The sequence below is a fragment of the Pseudophryne corroboree genome, chromosome 8, assembly GCF_028390025.1.
Source record: "Pseudophryne corroboree isolate aPseCor3 chromosome 8, aPseCor3.hap2, whole genome shotgun sequence".
NCBI lineage: Eukaryota > Metazoa > Chordata > Amphibia > Anura > Myobatrachidae > Pseudophryne > Pseudophryne corroboree.
In genome coordinates this window covers 192,215,710-192,233,026 of record NC_086451.1, presented here as the reverse complement: position 1 = coordinate 192,233,026, position 17,317 = coordinate 192,215,710, and the positions used below count along the sequence as shown (strand labels likewise).

Genomic DNA, 17,317 nt, shown 5'->3' with positions numbered 1-17,317 from the left:
TCTGTAGGAGTCCCGAATGGGTGGTAACCAAAGACCATATTCCTGATACCCAGGATGTCAAGGCAGATCCCCTCAAAACAGTTTTGCACTTCCTAAAGCAGGACAATTTAGAGGAATTAATTTCTACAACTCTCCGTATATCAGTGAAGTTGGCCAAATAATTATATTTTATTTATATGTAGCCACAGGGGTTCTTTTAGCACCATGTATTGGGGATAGCTTATAACAAAAATTTGTAAGTACATTAGATTTCTTTACGCATTGACAAATTAGCATAATTACATAACACAAAACTTAAATTTACATAATTACATGAAGGAAACAGTGCCCTGCCAGTGAGAGCTTGCATTTTAGAGAGAATATGAAAAGACACAGGGAGGGAGAGGGGTGGGATCTGTGGCATTCATAGGCTGCGGAGTTAGGAGGATGATCAGAAAGTTTGAATGGAAAGGTTAGTTAAAATGCCATGCTTAAAGGCTTGGAGGCTAGAATAAAGGTCTCACAGAGGGTGGGAGGGCATTCCAGATGTGGAGAGCAGCATGGGAGAAATCTTGAAGGTAGGAATGTGAAGTAGTGATCAGAGAGGTGGCAGTTAATAGCAGATTAGGTCGGAAAGTGTGTGTATGTGTGTGGAAATGAGGTTGGAGATGTAGGAGCAGATACATGGGTAATTGGTGACTTTGTAGATGAGTGAGAGGCGCTGTAGATGAGTGAGAACATTATTCTGTATAGGAGTAGGATCTAACGGAGCAACTTGTAAAGGAGAAAAGGGGGGAGCAACAAAGGTGAAAAAACAAGAGGGCAAAATTAAGCAGCAAGCAGTAGTGTTGGGGATGCATTGAACAGGTGGCAGTTCTTAATACCAGAGAGAAGTAGGATACAATAACACCGAGATGATAAGGGTGTAGATGATAGTTTTAGAGGCTTCCAGAATAAGAAAGGGCCTAATCCTGGGAATATTATGGAGGTAGAAGTGGTAAGATTGGGAAAGGGACTGAATGTGGGAGCCAGTTAGATCTCTGCTGTTGAAGGATGAGACTGCACGTTCAGGGTGACAGACATCCAATAATGATTCAAACTGTTTCATAGTAACATAGTATCTAAGGTTGAAAAAAGACAATTGTCCATCGAGTTCAACCTATTTGTGGTCTCCTATGCTCGATTATTTTGTATAAAATTTTGACTGAAGTTGATGACTGCCGTTACGTTTTGCCCCTCTTTTTTATAATAACCATAGTGCGTGACTATGCCCCGTAACCCTGGATATCCTTATCCATTAGGAATTTATCTAACCAATTCTTAAAGGTGTTGACTGAGTCGGCCATTACAACTCCCTCAGGCAGGAAATTCCAAACACGTATCGTCCTTACCGTAAAAAAGCCTTTACGCCGTATTGTGCGGAATCTCCTCTCCTCTAACCTGAGCGAGTGTCCACGAGTTCTCTGTGTTGATCTAACCAAAAACAGGTCCTGCGCAAGATCTGTATATTGTCCCCTTATATATTTGTAAATGTTGATCATGTCCCCTCTTAATCTCCTCTTTTCCAGTGTAAACATGCCTAGTCTTGCAAGCCTTTCCTCATATTCCAGCGTCTTCATACCCTTAGTTAGTTTGGTCGCCCGCCTTTGAACCTTTTCTAGCTCCAGGATATCCTTTTTGTAGTAAGGTGCCCAGAATTGTACACAGTATTCAAGGTGTGGCCTCACAAGTGATTTATATAATGGGAGTATAATACTCTCGTCCCTAGCATCAATTCCCCGTTTTATGCTAATATCTTATTAGCCTTCTTTGCTGCAGTCCTACTTTGGGTACTACTACTTAGGTGTCCTCATAGATAGCAAACTAAGTCTTTTTCCAGTACAGAATCCCCTAATTTTACCCCATTTAGTTGGTAGGTGTTATTTTTGTTCTTGTTACCACAGTGCATTACCTTACACTTGTCTGTATTGAAGCGCATTCTCCATTTCGCTGCCCAAGCTTCTAATTTAACTAAGTCGTTCTGAAGCGACTCAGCATCCCCCTCCGCATTTATAACTTTACACAATTTGGTATCATCTGCAAAAATTGACACCATGCTCTCTAGACCTTCTGTTAGGTCGTTAATAAAATATTGAACAATAATGGTACTAATACTGAGCCTTGCGGCACACCACTTAGCACTTCAGTCCAAGTTGAAAAAGATCCATTAACCACAACGCGCTGCTCCCTATTATCTAACCAGTTTTGACCCAAGTGCATATTGTGCTTCCCAGCCCTGATTCTTGTAGCTTGTAGATAAGTCTCATGTGTGGTACAGTGTCGAATGCTTTGGCAAAATCTAAAAAGATTACATCCACCTCTTTACCCTGATCTAGGTTTGCGCTTACTGTTTCATAAAAGCCAAGTAAATTGGTTTGACAGGATCTGTCCTTCATAAACCCATGTTGATTCCTTTTAATGACCTTATTGACTTCAAGGAACTTCTGAATACTATATCTTAGAATACTTTCCAATACTTTCCCCACTATAGATGTAAGACTAACTGGTCTATAATTACCTGGTTCAGCTTTACTTCCCTTTTTGAATATAGGCACTACTTCCGCTATACGCCAGTCTTTGGGAACCATACCTGATATTACTGAATCCTTAAAGATCAAAAATAGCGGTTTTGCAAGTTCAGAGTGAAGCTCCATTAAAACCCTTGGGTGAATACCATCGGGACCTGGTGACTTCTTAATCTTTAAATGTTTTAATCGGTCACAGACTACTTCCTCGCTTAAATAAGTACCTATCAGTGGGATATTCTCATTATTGAGATTATGTGTTAGTCGCTGAATTGGGTCCTCTCTAGTAAATACTGTTGAAAAAAACTCATTTAGTGTGTCCGCTATGTCATTATCATTTTTGCTTAAGACTCCCAACTTGTCTTTTAAAGGGCCTATACTCTCCTTCTTTAATCTCTTGCTATTAATGTATTTAAATAATTTTTTGGGATTCGCTTTGCTTTCCTTTGCTACTAGTTTTTCAGTTTCTACTTTAGCCGCTCTTATTTCCTTTTTGCATATTTTGTTACATTCCTTATAGTGCTGAAATGACTCTGCTTTCCCGTCAGATTTGTATATTGTAAATGCTCTCCTTTTCTTGCCCATAAGTTCCTTTATCTTTTTGTTAAGCCACATCGGTTTATGATTTTTATTCCTTCTTTTGCTGCTTGTAGGAATAAATTTGAGTGTATTTTTAGCTAGCAGGAATTTTAGTACCTCCCATTTCTCCGTAGTATTTTTTCCTAAAAACAAACCTTCCCATTCAATATCCCTGAAAAATACCCTCATCTTTTCAAAATTCGCTTTGCTAAAGTTTAGAGTCCTAGTTGAGCCAGTATAGGGCTGTTTATGGAAACTGATATTGAATGTGACCATATTGTGGTCGCTGTTTCCTATGGGTTGCCCTACTATAATACCTGATACCAAATCCCCATTGTTTGTTAATACCAGGTCTAAGATTGTATTGTACCTAGTTGGTTCCTCAATTAGTTGAACTAAGTAGTTATCATTAAGTGTGTTTAAAAACATATTGCCCCTTGCAGTATCACATGAATCGTTTTTCCAGTTTATCTCTGGATAGTTAAAATCTCCCATCACTACTATGTCTCCTACTCCTGCTGCTCTTTCAATTTGCTTTAGTAACAATTCCTCATCAGATACGTTGATACCAGGCGGCCTATAGCATGCTGTTTCACTCTGAGCATTTTGCATCAGCAGACATGTCTCTAAAATAGAGATGTAGTCATATATCTAGATTTCATTCCAGATAATCCATTGCTTGAAAACTGCCGCTACTAAAGAGGAGCAGACCCTTTACAAACTTAATCAAGAGTTTACAAATAACATGGGGCCAGATGTAATGGAATCTGAGTATGTCTGATGTGCAGGATGCCGACTGAACTTGAGCGTTTTATTAAAGGGGCAGTCCACTCGCAGGGAATAATCTACATAAAAATTCAAATGTATTTATAATACAATTATTACATTAAAAGGTGAATAAATAACACTGCTTGCGGAACACAAAATCACAACCATCAAGAAAAAACCTTAATGATAGACCACCCATATTTATGCGACAATTTTAAAGCTGTTTTAATGACAAACAATGACAAATGTGTTGTTATGCAAATATCAAGCAGAGTTAGTGAACTTAGGGGGTCATTCCGAGTTGATCGCATGCTGCAACTTTTTGCAGCCCGTGCGATCAACTAGACGCCGCCTATGGGGGAGTGTTTTTTTGCATAGCAAGGCTGCGATCGCTTGTGCAGCCCTTCTATGCAAAAAAAGTTTTGTGCAGAACAAGACCAGGGTATGAGTTACTTTCCCTGTGCGATGAATCCAGCGTTGATGGTCCAGGAATTGACGTCAGACATCCGCCCTCCAAACGCCTCGACACGCCTGCGTTCGCGCACCACTCCCAGAAAACGGTCAGTGGACGCCCCGGAACGCCTTACTCCTGTCAATCTTCTTGCGGTCGCCGCTGCGACCGCTTTCCTCGCTAATGGCGCTTCTGCCCGGCGACAGCCGTCGCTGGTCAGCGACGCGCCTGTGCAATGCGGCCACAGCGCATGCGCCGTTACGTAACGATCGCACGGCTGCGACGAAACGCAGCGTGCAATCAGGTCGAAATGACCCCCATAATTAGGTTGACTTTTGTTAGTATTGTAGCAAACCAGCAACAACAGTCAGTCAAATAGCCTATCTGGGTCTTTTGGTAATATAGCTTTATGGAATCCATTTAGTCTGCAAGATCAAGCATTAAGTTGATGTAAGTCAATGACATCTGCAGAAATTTTATGGCAGTTAAGTAAGGAGATCCAATATAGTTCACAGTATTATTTTTTTTTTATCATTCTGAATTTTAGAGACCGGATGTCACGTCACAAACATACTTACATAAGATGATATCTTACCCCAAAATGGATCTTAGATGAGATGCGATAAGCTGCTTTCACAGACTAGTGTGAGTAAACACCAGAGGAGCCATCGTCAGCGTGTACACCGAGGGAAACAAGTCACTAAGTGACAAGGTATACTGTCATGCTTCCTGGCTGGCGCATGCCGTTTTCCGCTGTTTGTAGCTGTACTTGTGGGGATTTGTGAAGGGGCGCTGATGTAATTCCATTGAGTTAACATATGTACATCTCTGAATCAGGACCTATAGGGTCAGTTTTGTGTGCTGCTTACCATTGAAGTGAAGCAGTACCATATGTTAGTACTGCTTTACTGTTGCAGAATGAGGCCATCTTAATTCACCCTAATTTCTATTAACGTCCTAGAGGATGTTGGGGTCCACATTAGTACCATGGGGTATAGCCGGGTCCACTAGGAGCCACTGGCACTTTAAGACTTTGAGAGTGTGGGCTGGCTCCTCCCTCTATGCCCCTCCTATCAGACTCAGCTTAGAAAATGTGCCTGGAGGAGCCGGTCACAATTAGGGGAGCTCCTGGAGCTTCTTTAGTTTAATTTTTTTCTAAGAGTTAGTTTAGGCACAGGAAGGCTGCTGGCAACAGCCTCCCTGCTATTTGGGACTAAGGGGGGGGGGGAGTAGTTTCAGCCCTGAGGGGTCTGAGCCACTATCTCCGCTGACAGGACACTGAGCTCCTGAGGGTGCTGATCGTTAGCCGCTCCAAGCGACCGCTCACTCCCGCAGCATGCCGCCACCCCCTTACAGAGCCAGAAGACTTCGGTGGCGAGCGGGGAGCCAGTGTGAAGATGGCGGCAACAGGGTAGGTAGCGCAGTACTAACTGCTCTCCGGGGCTCAGCAGTACATATTGTGGCGCTGTGAGGGGCGCCCTGAGCCAGCGCCTATACCCTACACTGGCTAGCAAGCCTGTCAGGGTCCCCGGATCACTCCCAGCAGACATCCTCAGGCCAGTATAATAAAATGAAGAGCGGGAAGCAGCGCCATGTTCGGGGGGTGGAGCTTCTCCTCAGAGCGGACCCAGCAGCGTTCAGTGCCATTTTCCTGCTTGCAGATCCTGTACAACTGACGCTGACAGGATGAGTTGTCCCTCCAAGCAACTCCAGCTATCCTGTGCGGAACCAAGGGGTTTGTATAAGGGGGGGAAAGGCTGTGTAAAGTCAGTGTAGTCTATTAAGTTACACAGATAGCGCTGGTAGTTTTATTAGTCCTACCTAAGAAAGCGCTGTGAGTGGGTTGGCTCCAATCTCTGTGGCTCTCTGTGGCATACTTGGGGGGAAACTGTGTCTGCAGTTTCCCTGTGTGTGTGTGGGGGTGTTTAATATCTCCCATAGCCATGTCTAGGGACTCTGTCATATGCTGCAGAAGATGTTTCCTCTCAGGAGGGATCCATTCCATGTATACAGGATTGTAATGCTATGTTTTAGATCCCTATTGTTGAGCCTGAGTGGTTAACTTCTATCAAAGGAATGATCTCTCAGATCTTTGCTAGGGTAGCTAATACTGAGACTGAAACTCAGGTGTTGAAGAAGTGTATGGCGGTTTAGTCAGGCTCTGTTCCTATTCCTGCAAAATCCCCTAGCATGTTCCCACGGAAACGTGCACTTGCCCAAATTATGCAAGATGACACTGATTCTGATTCTGATACTGCAGACGGTGATGGGGATGGGCTGAGGAGGGCGGCATCCCTTGCTAAGGGCATGCAGCTCATGATTGAGGCCATTAGAGATGTGTTAAATATTACTGACACAACACTTGAGACGGTTGAGGATGCTTACTTCACTGACAATAAGAAAGCCTTGCTAAGAATGAATCGCTATATTTGAAAAATCCTGTGAAAACTCAGAAAAAAAAATCCAGATCCCAAAAAGGGTTCTGGTTGCTTTTCCCTTCCCTGAGGAAGATTGGAAAAAATGGGAAAACCCACCCATTGTTGACGCGTCTGTCTCCAGACTGTCTAAAAAGGTGGTTTTACCTGTCCCTGGATCTACCGCGTTAAAAGAACCGGCTGATCGTAAGACTGACACTACGCTCAAATCCATTTTCTCATACGTCCTAGAGGATGCTGGGGTCACCATTAGAACCATGGGATATAGACGGGATCCGCAGGAGACATGGGCACTTTAAGACTTTGAAAGGGGTGTGAACTGGCTCCTCCCTCTATGCCCCTCCTCCAGACTCCCGTTTTAGAATTGTGCCCAGGCAGACTGGATGCACTCTGAGGAGCTCTACTGAGTTTCTCTGAAAAAGACTTTTGTTAGGTTTTTTATTTTCAGGGAGACTGCTGGCAACAGTCTCCCTGCTTCGTGGGACTAAGGGGAGAGATGTATGACCTACTTCCAGTGATTTCAAAGGCTCTGCTTCTGGCTACAGGACACCATTAGCTCCTGCGGGTTTGATCGCTAGGTACGCCTAGATGCTCGTTCCCAGAGCCAGCTGTCACCTCCCCTACAGAGCCAGAAGTCAGAAGACAGGTGAGTAGAAGAAGATCAAGAAGACTTCAGTGACTGCATTCTGAGGTACCGCACAGTGATCGCACGCTGCGCGCCATGCTCCCACACACAGCAGCACTACGGGGTGGGGGGTGTCCTGGGCAGCAGAAAAGCCTCAAAATAAACTGGCAAGAGGGGACATAAGTGCCTAGGCACTATCCTAACCCCCGCCAGTATAAATATATTTCTCTGACGTCCTAGTGGATGCTGGGACTCCGTAAGGACCATGGGGAATAGCGGCTCCGCAGGAGACAGGGCACAAAATAAAAGCTTAAGGATCAGGTGGTGTGCACTGGCTCCTCCCCCTATGACCCTCCTCCAAGCCTCAGTTAGATTTTTGTGCCCGGCCGAGAAGGGTGCAATCTAGGTGGCTCTCCTGAGCTGCTTAGAATAAAAGTTTAGTTTAGGTTTTTTTTTTTTTTTCAGTGAGTCCTGCTGGCAACAGGCTCACTGCATCGTGGGACTAAGGGGAGAAGAAGCGAACTCACCTGCGTGCAGAGTGGATTGGGCTTCTTAGGCTACTGGACATTAGCTCCAGAGGGACGATCACAGGTACAGCCTGGATGGGTCACCGGAGCCGCGCCGCCGTCCCCCTTACAGAGCCAGAAGAGACGAAGAGGTCCGGTGAAATCGGCGGCAGAAGACATCCTGTCTTCAGACTAAGGTAGCGCACAGCACCGCAGCTGTGCGCCATTGCTCTCAGCACACTTCACACTCCGGTCACTGAGGGTGCAGGGCGCTGGGGGGGAGCGCCCTGAGACGCAATATAACAGTATATACCTTAGGTGGCAAAAAGAATACATCACATATAGCTCCTGGGCTATATGGATGTATTTTAACCCCTGCCATTTTTACACAAAAAAGCGGGAGATAAGGACGTCGTGAAGGGGCGGAGCCTATCTCCTCAGCACACAAGCGCCATTTTCCCTCACAGCTCCGCTGGAAGGACGGCTCCCTGACTCTCCCCTGCAGTCCTGCTTCAGAATCAGGGTAAAAAAGAGAAGGGGGGGCATTTTTGGCAGCAAATAACGATAATAACAGCAGCTATAAGGGAATAACACTTATATAAGGTTATCCCTGTATATATATAGCGCTGGGTGTGTGCTGGCAGACTCTCCCTCTGTCTCTCCAAAGGGCTAAGTGGGGTCCTGTCCTCTATCAGAGCATTCCCGGTGTGTGTGCTGTGTGTCGGTACGCGTGTGTCGACATGTATGAGGAGGAAAATTATGTGGAGGCGGAGCAGTTGCCTGTGTTGGTGATGTCACCCCCTAGGGAGTCGACACCTGACTGGATGATTGTATTTAAACAATTAAGTGATAATGTCAGCAATTTGCAAAAAACTGTTGACGACATGAGACAGCCGGCAAATCAATTAGTGCCTGTCCAGGCGTCTCAGACACCGTCAGGGGCGCTAAAACGCCCGTTACCTCAGTGGGTCGACACAGACCCTGACAACAGCTAATTTCTAAAAAATTATTAGCATTATATCCCTTCCCGCCAGAGGTTAGGGCGCGTTGGGAAACACCCCCTAGGGTAGATAAGGCGCTCACACGTTTATCTAAACAAGTAGCGTTACCGTCTCCTGATACGGCCACCCTCAAAGAACCAGCTGATAGAAGGCTGGAAAATATCCTAAAAAGTATATACACACATACTGGTGTTATACTGCGACCAGCAATCGCCTCAGCCTGGATGTGCAGTGCTGGAGTCGCATGGTCGGATTCCCTGACTGAGAATATTGATACCCTGGATAGGGACAATATTTTGTTAACTATAGAACATTTAAAGGATGCATTGCTATATATGCGTGATGCACAGAGGGATATTTGCACCCTGGCATCAAGAGTAAGTGCTATGTCCATCTCTGCCAGAAGAGCGTTATGGACGCGACAGTGGTCAGGGGATGCGGATTCCAAACGGCACATGGAAGTATTGCCGTATAAAGGGGAGGAGTTATTTGGGGCTGGTCTATCGGACCTGGTGGCCACGGCAACGGCTGGAAAATCCACCTTTTTACCCCAGGTCACTTCACATCAGCAGAAAAAGACACCGTCTTTTCAAACTCAGTCCTTTCGTTCCCATAAGTACAAGCGAGCAAAAGGCCACTCCTTTCTGCCCCGGGGCAGAGGAAGAGGAAAAAGACTGCACCATGCAGCCGCTTCCCAGGAGCAGAAGCCCTCCCCTGCTTCTGCCAAGTCTTCAGCATGACGCTGGGGCTTTACAAGCAGACTCAGATATGGTGGGGGCCCGTCTCAAGAATTTCAACGCGCAGTGGGCTCACTCGCAAGTGGATCCCTGGATTCTACAGGTAGTATCGCAGGGGTACAAACTGGAATTCGAGGCGTTTCCCCCTCGTCGGTTCCTGAAGTCTGCTTTACCAAAGTCTCCCTCCGACAGGGAGGCAGTTTTGGAAGCCATTCACAAGCTGTATTCCCAGCAGGTGATAATCAAGGTACCCCTCCTGCAACAAGGAAAGGGGTATTATTCCACGCTGTTTGTGGTACCGAAACCGGACGGCTCGGTGAGACCAATTTTAAATCTGAAATCCTTGAACACTTACATAAAAAGGTTCAAATTCAAGATGGAGTCACTCAGAGCAGTGATAGCGAACCTGGAAGAAGGGGACTATATGGTGTCTCTGGACATCAAAGATGCTTATCTCCACGTCCCAATATACCCTTCTCACCAAGGGTACCTCAGGTTTGTAGTACAAAACTGTCATTATCAGTTTCAGACGCTGCCGTTTGGATTGTCCACGGCACCTCGGGTCTTTACCAAGGTAATGGCCGAAATGATGATTCTTCTACGAAGAAAAGGCATTTTAATTATCCCTTACTTGGACGATCTCCTGATAAGGGCAAGATCCAGGGAACAGTTAGAAGTCGGAGTAGCACTATCTCAGGTAGTGTTACGTCAGCACGGGTGGATTCTAAATATTCCAAAATCGCAGCTGATTCCAACGACACGTCTACTGTTCCTAGGAATGATTCTGGACACAGTCCAGAAGAAGGTGTTTCTCCCGGAGGAGAAGGCCAGGGAGTTATCCGAGCTAGTCAGGAACCTCCTAAAACCAGGCCAGGTCTCAGTGCATCAGTGCACGAGGGTCCTGGGAAAAATGGTGGCTTCTTACGAAGCGATTCCATTCGGAAGATTCCATGCAAGAACTTTTCAGTGGGATCTACTGGACAAATGGTCCGGATCGCATCTGCAGATGCATCAGCGGATAACCCTGTCGCCAAGGACAAGGGTGTCTCTCCTGTGGTGGCTGCAGAGTGCTCATCTACTAGAGGGCCGCAGATTTGGCATTCAGGATTGGATCCTGGTAACCACGGATGCCAGCCTGAGAGGCTGGGGAGCAGTCACACAGGGAAGGAATTTCCAGGGCTTGTGGTCAAGCATGGAAACATCTCTTCATATAAACATTCTGGAACTAAGGGCCATTTACAATGCCCTAAGTCAAGCAAAACCTCTGCTTCAGGGTCAGGCGGTGTTGATCCAATCGGACAACATCACGTCAGTCGCCCACGTAAACAGACAGGGCGGCACGAGAAGCAGGAGGGCAATGGCAGAAGCTGCAAGGATTCTTCGCCGGGCGGAAAATCATGTGATAGCACTGTCAGCAGTGTTCATTCCGGGAGTGGACAACTGGGAAGCAGACTTCCTCAGCAGACACGACCTTCACCCGGGAGAGTGGGGACTTCACCCAGAAGTCTTCCACCTGATTGTAAACCGTTGGGAAAAACCAAAGGTGGACATGATGGCGTCACGTCTAAACAAAAAACTGGACAGATATTGCGCCAGGTCAAGGGACCCTCAGGCAATAGCAGTGGACGCTCTGGTAACGCCGTGGGTGTACCAGTCAGTGTATGTGTTCCCTCCTCTGCCTCTCATACCAAAAGTACTGAGAATCATAAGAAGGAGAGGAGTAAGAACTATACTCGTGGTTCCGGATTGGCCAAGAAGGACTTGGTACCCGGAACTTCAAGAGATGCTCACGGACGAACCGTGGCCTCTACCTCTAAGAAAGGACCTGCTACTGCAGGGGCCTTGTCTGTTCCAAGACTTACCGCGGCTGCGTTTGACGGCATGGCGGTTGAACGCCGGATCCTGAGGGAAAAAGGCATTCCAGAAGAAGTCATCCCTACTCTGGTCAAAGCCAGGAAGGACGTAACCGCAAAACATTATCACCGCATTTGGCGTAAATATGTTGCGTGGTGTGAGGCCAAGAAGGCCCCTACAGAGGAATTTCAACTGGGTCGTTTCCTTCATTTCCTGCAAACAGGACTGTCTATGGGCCTAAAATTAGGGTCCATTAAGGTTCAAATTTCGGCCCTGTCGATTTTCTTCCAGAAAGAACTGGCTTCAGTACCTGAAGTTCAGACATTTGTAAAAGGGGTGCTGCACATACAGCCTCCTTTTGTGCCTCCAGTGGCACCTTGGGATCTCAATGTTGTGTTGAGTTTTCTAAAGTCACATTGGTTTGAACCACTTTCCACTGTGGACTTAAAATATCTCACATGGAAGGTGTCGATGCTGTTAGCCTTGGCTTCAGCCAGGCGTGTGTCAGAATTGGCGGCTTTATCATATAAAAGCCCTTACTTAATTTTTCATTCTGACAGGGCGGAATTGAGGACTCGTCCTCAATTTCTACCTAAGGTGGTTTCTGCATTTCACATGAACCAACCTATTGTGGTACCTGCGGCTACCAGGGACTTAGAGGACTCTAAGTTGCTTGACGTTGTCAGGGCCTTGAAAATATATGTTTCCAGGACGGCTGGAGTCAGAAAATCTGACTCGCTGTTTATCCTGTATGCACCCAACAAGCTGGGTGCTCCTGCTTCAAAGCAGACGATTGCTCGTTGGATTTGTAGTACAATTCAGCTTGCACATTCTGTGGCAGGATTGCCACAGCCAAAATCAGTAAAAGCCCATTCCACAAGGAAAGTGGGCTCATCTTGGGCGGCTGCCCGAGGGGTCTCGGCTTTACAACTTTGCCGAGCAGCTACTTGGTCAGGGGCAAACACGTTTGCTAAATTCTACAAATTTGATACCCTGGCTGAGGAGGACCTGGAGTTCTCTCATTCGGTGCTGCAGAGTCATCCGCACTCTCCCGCCCGTTTGGGAGCTTTGGTATAATCCCCATGGTCCTTACGGAGTCCCAGCATCCACTAGGACGTCAGAGAAAATAAGATTTTACTTACCGATAAATCTATTTCTCGTAGTCCGTAGTGGATGCTGGGCGCCCATCCCTAGTGCGGATTGTCTGCAATACTTGTATATAGTTATTGTTACAAAAATTCGGGTTATTATTGTTGTGAGCCATCTTTTCAGAGGCTCCTTTGCGTTTATCATACTGTTAACTGGGTTCAGATCACAAGTTGTACGGTGTGATTGGTGTGGCTGGTATGAGTCTTACCCGGGATTCAATATCCTTCCTTATTATGTACGCTCGTCCGGGCACAGTATCCTAACTGAGGCTTGGAGGAGGGTCATAGGGGGAGGAGCCAGTGCACACCACCTGATCCTTAAGCTTTTATTTTGTGCCCTGTCTCCTGCGGAGCCGCTATTCCCCATGGTCCTTACGGAGTCCCAGCATCCACTACGGACTACGAGAAATAGATTTATCGGTAAGTAAAATCTTATTTCAAAAAAGCGGGACTGAAGCGCACCATTAATGGGGCGGAGCTTAGTCCTCACAGCTCAGCACCATTTTCATCTACACAGGCTGCAGAGACGCTGGTCCTTCCTCACACTTCTGAATAAGTATCAGGGTGCAAAACGGGGGGGGGCACAGGAATATTGGTGCAGTATATATTTAATATAAAAGCGCTGCAGGTCTAGGGCATTCTTTAGTGTTTCAGAACTGGTGATTAGGCGCTGGGTGGTGAGCTGGCAAACTCCCTCTGTGTCTCTCTGACCGACTTTACTGTGGGTCTGTCCCCATATGCCCGGTGTGTCTGTGGGTGTTTGGTACACGTGTGTCGGCGTGTCTGAGGCTGAAGGCTCTTCCCAGGAGGAGACTGTATTAGGGACACAAACGGCTGTGGGAGTGACCCTGTCGGCACCGCCGACTCCTGATTGGGTAAATTATTTTGATTGCTAATGTAGCTCTCATTAGTAAGAGATTAGATAAATCTGAATCTCAGAACCAGGCATGGAAGAAATCTGTGGAGGATGTGTTATTACAAGTCAAGACCCCCTCAGGGTCACAAAAAGTTCATTTGCCCTGTTGGCAGACACGGATACCGACACGGACACTGACTCCAGTGTCGACTATAGTGATGCCAGATTGGATCCAAAATTAGCAAAGAGCATTCAGTACATGATTGTGGCAATAAAAGACGTATTACATATCTCCGAGGACCCTGCTGTTCCTGATAAAAGGGTCTGTATGTATAAGGAAAAGAAACCTGTGGTAACGTTTCCTCCCTCTCATGAACTGAACACTCTTTTTGAAAAGGTTTGGGAAAGCCCTGATAAAAAGTTTCAGATTCCCAAAAGGATTCAGGTGGCGTATCCGTTTCCCTCTGGGGATAGGGAAAAGTGGGAGTTACCCCCCATTGTGGAAAAGGCCCTATCGCGGTTGTCTAAAAAGGTGGCTCTCCCGTCTCCTGACACGGCAGCCCTTAAGGACCCTGTGGATCGTAGGTAGGAAAATACATTAAAATCCATTTATGTCACCACGGGTACGCTGCTCAGACCAGCCATTGCATCTGCGTGGGTGAGTAGTGCTATCGAAAAGTGGACAGATAACTTGTCATCTGACATAGATACCCTAGACTGGGTACAAGGCAATCTCTAATTCCACCGCTCCCTACATCTCCAACCTCCTCTCCCTTCATACTCCCTCCCGCCCACTACGGTCGGCTGATGACCGTCGCCTCTCCTCTGCCTTGGTCACTGCTTCCCATGCACGAGTTCAGGATTTTGCTCGTGCTGCACCCCTTCAGTGGAATGCGCTCCCCCGCTCCATTAGACTCTCCCCGACCTTGCAAAGCTTCAAACGGGCACTGAAAACCCACCTATTTATCAAAGCGTACCCCTCCAATGCATAACCTAGTCCTTATGCTGCTCCTCCATCCCCCTGCCCCATGCCTTGGACATCTCTGCTTTGCTCGCATACCACCATCAGGCTTCTACCTGCTTGCTTGCACCTCATGTCATCTGTCTGTTGCCCCTCCCCACTAGATTGTTAGCTCTCCAGAGCAGGGCCCTCTTTCCTCTTGTCTAAGCCCTCTTCTTGACACATTTCACTCAGCGACCATCTTTACCTGCTTTTTCTCCTGCTGGTAAATGGCCCCTCTCTATCTATGGCCGCCAGCCCCAAGTAGTACAATGATTACTCCTTCGCTACTTACATCTAAGCTGTATTATGCTTTGAGAATTGTGGTGCTCTTTGTTACCTGCACTCCATTTTTGTTATTTATTTACTGTTATGCTAAGTTTTGTCTCCCTGTACTGTCCTTTTGTACGGCGCTGCGAAACACTTGTGGCGCCCTATAAATAAAACGTAATAATAATAATAATATCAGAGACACTGCGGCTTACCTAAAGAAGACGGCAAGAGATATTGGCCTTTTGGGGTCAAAGGCCAATGCTATGGCAGTTTCAGCTAGGCGAGCATTGTGGATCCATCAATGGAATGCTGATGCTGACTCCAGGAAGAATATGGAAGCTCTGCCATATAAAGGTGGTGTCTTGTTTGGTGACGGTCTCGCTGATTTGGTATCTACGGCTACCGTGGGTAAGTCATCATTTTTGCCTTACGTTCCTTCACAACAGAAGAAAACACACCACTATCAGATGCAGTCCTTTCGTCCCAGTAAATACAGGAAAGGCCGCGGTTCTTCCTTCCTTTCTACTAGAGGAAGGGGAAGAGGTAAAAGATCACCGGCCTTGGCAGGTTCCAGGAGCAGAAGTCCTCCCCGGCTTCTGCCAAATCTACTGCATGACGCTGGGGCTCCTCTGCAGGAGTCCGCACCGGTGGGGGCACGTCTCAAACTCTTCAGTCCGTTCTGGGCTCGTTTGGACCTGGACCCATGGGTTTTAGAAATAGTGTCCCAGGGGTACAAGCTAGAGTTTCAGGACGTTCCCCCTCGCCGATTTTTCAGATCGGCCTTACCAGCTTCTCTTCCGGACAGAGAGGTAGTATGCAATGCAATACAAAAGTTGTGTCAAAATCAGGTCATTATCAGGGTTCCCCCGTCACAACAGGGAGAAGGCTTTTATTCGAGCCTCTTTGTGGTTCTGAAGCCGGACGGCTCGGTCAGACCAATCCTGAACCTAAAATCCCTCAATTTCTACCTAAGAAAATTCAAGATGTAGTCTCTCCGAGCAGTGATCTCCAATCTGGAGAAAGGTGATTTTATGGTGTTGGTGGACATAAAGGTTGCCTACTTACATGTTCCCATTTATCCTCCGCATCAGGCTTACCTTTTGCAATTAAGGATTGTCATTACCAATTTCAGACGTTGCCGTTTGGTTTGTCCATGGCTCCGAGAATTTTCACCAAAGTGATGGCGGAAATGATGGTTCTCCTTCGCAAGCAAGGAGTCACAATTATCCCATACTTGGACGATCTTCTGATAAAGGCGAGGTCCAGGGACCAACTTCTGCAGAAAGTTACACTCTCCCTGGCAGTTCTGCAACAACATGGTTGGCTTCTAAACTTGCCAAAATCACAGTTGATTCCGACGACACGGCTGTCATTTTTGGGAATGATTCTGGACTTAGAATTACAGAGAGTTTTTCTTCCAGTGGAAAAGGCTCTGGAAATTCGGAGCCAGGTCAAACAAATTCTGAAACCAGCAAGAGTGTCAGTCCATTTATGCACTTGTTTGCTGGGGAAGATGGTGGCGGCCTACGAGGCCATTCAGTTTGGCAGGTTCCATGCCAGAGTGTTCCAGTGGGACCTGTTGGACATGTGGTCCGGATCCCACCTGCACATGCACCGAAGAATAATTCTGTCTGCCAAGACCAGAATCTCACTCCTGTGGTGGCTGCACAGCTCTCACCTCCTAGAGGGGCGCAGGTTTGGGATCCAGGACTGGATCCTAGTAACCACGGATGCGAATCTCTGAGGCTGGGGGGCAGTCACATTGGGGGAAAACTCCCAGGGAAGATGGTCAAGCCAGGAGACTTGTCTACACATAAACGTTCTGGAGTTAAGGGCCATTTACTATGGCCTTCTTCAAGCAGAACATCTTCTTCGCAATCTGCCCGTCTTGATCCAGTCGGACAATATAACAGCAGTGGCGTACATAAACCACCAGGGCGGAACAAAAAGCAGAGCGGCAATGGCGGAGGCCACGAAGGTTCTCCGCTGGGCGGAAAGACATACAAGCGCCCTGTCGGCTATTTTCATTCCAGGAGTGGACAACTGGGAAGCAGACTTCCTCAGCAGACTTGATCTCCATCCAGGAGAGTGGGGTCTTCATCAAGAGGTCCTCACAGAAGTGACAGGTCTTTGGGGAATTCCTCAAATAGACATGATGGCGTCTCGTCTCAACAAGAAACTTCATAGATATTGTTCCAGGTCGAGGGACCCTCAAGCAATAGCAGTGGACGCCCTAGTGACACCATGGGTGTTTCAGTCGGTGTATGTATTCCCTCCACTTCCTCTCATTCCAAAGGTACTAAAGATCATAAGAAGAACAATGGTTCAGGCGGTCTTCATTGTTCCAGACTGGCCAAGGAGGGCTTGGTATCCAGATCTTCAGGAGTTACTCATAGGAGATCCCTGGCCTCTTCCTCTACTAGAGGATCTGTTACAGCAGGGGCTGTGCGTGTATCAAGACTTACCGCGGCTGCGTTTGATGGCTTGGCGGTTGAACGCCAGATCCTAGCCCGAAAGGGTATTCCCAGTGAAGTAATTCCC

The 17,317-nt window shown here is 46.9% G+C and overlaps 1 protein-coding gene across 4 annotated transcripts in view; it reads left to right on the top strand.

Annotated features, from left to right (window-relative positions):
* Window positions 1-17,317, top strand: part of LOC134947598 (death domain-containing protein CRADD-like) — a 181,530-nt gene that overhangs the window by 40,078 nt on the left and 124,135 nt on the right. For 2 of the 4 annotated variants that reach the window (XR_010182645.1, XM_063935605.1), the window contains exon 2: window positions 4,889-5,053. The exons of the other annotated variants lie outside the window; for them this stretch is intronic. The gene's annotated coding sequence lies outside the window, so the exon portion shown is untranslated. The remainder of the gene's footprint in view (window positions 1-4,888; window positions 5,054-17,317) is intronic. 4 annotated transcript variants of the gene reach the window in all.